Source organism: Octodon degus, unplaced genomic scaffold (assembly GCF_000260255.1).
Source record: "Octodon degus isolate 3935 unplaced genomic scaffold, OctDeg1.0 scaffold00050, whole genome shotgun sequence".
NCBI classification, from domain to species: Eukaryota; Metazoa; Chordata; class Mammalia; order Rodentia; family Octodontidae; genus Octodon; species Octodon degus.
Genome location: NW_004524626.1, coordinates 7,648,071 through 7,649,801, shown reverse-complemented (window position 1 = coordinate 7,649,801; position 1,731 = coordinate 7,648,071).

The following is a 1,731-nucleotide window of genomic DNA, read 5'->3' as shown; positions in this document are numbered from 1 at the left end:
GTGCTTTGCTAAGCTTGTTCTAAGTAGGTGCTTTAGACCACTGAGCCATCTCACAGCCCTTCTTGCCACTTTCTGCAGCAGTTCTGGACTCTAATTTCATGAGTGTTTTTACAAGATGTGATCAAGAATACAGTAACTGGGCTGGCCAGATAGCTCAGCTGATTACAGCGCCTGCTTAGGAAGACAGGGTTTGGGGCCCGGGACATGGCTCAGTGGAATAAGCGCTTCCCTGGCAAGCGCAAGGGTCTGAGTTCAATCCCCGGTTCCACTAAAAATTAAAAAAAAAAAAAAAAAAAGGAAGGCAGGGTTTGATCCCAGCCTGCTGTGCTGACCCTGGGGCGCGCTGAGACAGAGGTGGTGGCACGTGCCTATAATCCCAGCACGTGGGAGGCTGAAAAACAGGAGGATCACTACAAGTCTGATCTGTGTAGTGAGACCCTGTAGGCCCTGTACTAAGTACATTAAAAACAACAACAAAAAACAGTGACTGCTGCTGCTGAGTACCATCCAAGGCAGCTCAAAGAAACACGACGGTGTTTTCGTCCCCTCTGTCACAGTTACTTTTATCTCGTTGCTGGGACAAAATGCTGGAAACCCAAGTTAAGGAAGGAAAGACTTACTTAGCTCAGTTTGTGGACGTTTCAGGCCATACTCAGCTGGCTGCATGGCAGAGTGGCACACGGCCGAGGGCAGCTGTTCATGGCCGCAGAAGAGCGCAAGGTGCAAAGGGAGGAGCGGCGCTGGGCAGTGGGCAAGCCTCTCTGTGGCTACGCTGTATTCAGGCTGTCTGCCCTAAGGCGGGGATAGCCTCTCATACCCATAATCCCAGCATTGGATCGTGAACCCCAAACTCTAGAAGCGCCGCAGTGACTGCATGAGGCTTTGGGGGACCATTGGACACAAACCTAACACCCTTTATTCACTGGATTTGGTGCCATCTGACTTCCGCCTCTTTCCAAGTCAAAACAACTGCAAAAGGTCAGGGACTTTAATCCATCCAGGACACTAAGGCAGCCACAACAGCACAACTAAACGTGCTCGTGAGAAAGACCTTTCAGAGCTGCAGCAGAAAGTAGCGAAAACGATGGGATGTGTGTGTGAGACTAGAGGAAGGGTTTTGAGGAGGATTCACCGATACGTGTCTTTAAAGTGCAATAAAATTATTTAAAAAAATTTAAACATACACGGTGTCAGCTGGGCTCACTTAGCAACTACTGTGCCTGAGGGAAGTGCCGAGCTTGGGCCCAGCTCTTGCCGGTGTCTCCCAGCGCATGCTCAGGGCCGAGCAGAGCCGCGGCCCCAACCTTTCCTGAGGTCCAGACCTCAGAGGTACTGCAGTTACTGCAGTTACTCAGAGGTACTTCTGACCCCTACAGCTTACACAGCCCGCTTGTGCCAACTGTGAGGGTCCCCTCTGAGGCCGAGCTCGGCCTTGGGCCTCAGCAAGCCTCATCCGGGTATTTGGATTTGGTAAACTGAGTGTCTGAGCTAAAGGAAATTCATTCGTTGTTTTTTTGGAACAGGGTCTCACTGTGTAGTCCTCGTTTATCGGCCTTCTTCCCTCAGCGTGAGTGCTGGGATGACAGGCGTGTGCCACCACGCTGGGCTTGTGTCCATCGATATTGCTGTAGTCTGTGAGTTTTCACAGGGAAATGGAAGTCGTCAATCTCAGTGAGCTAATCAGACCACTTTTGTTTTTTTTTTTTGTTTTTTAATTTTATTTATTTATTT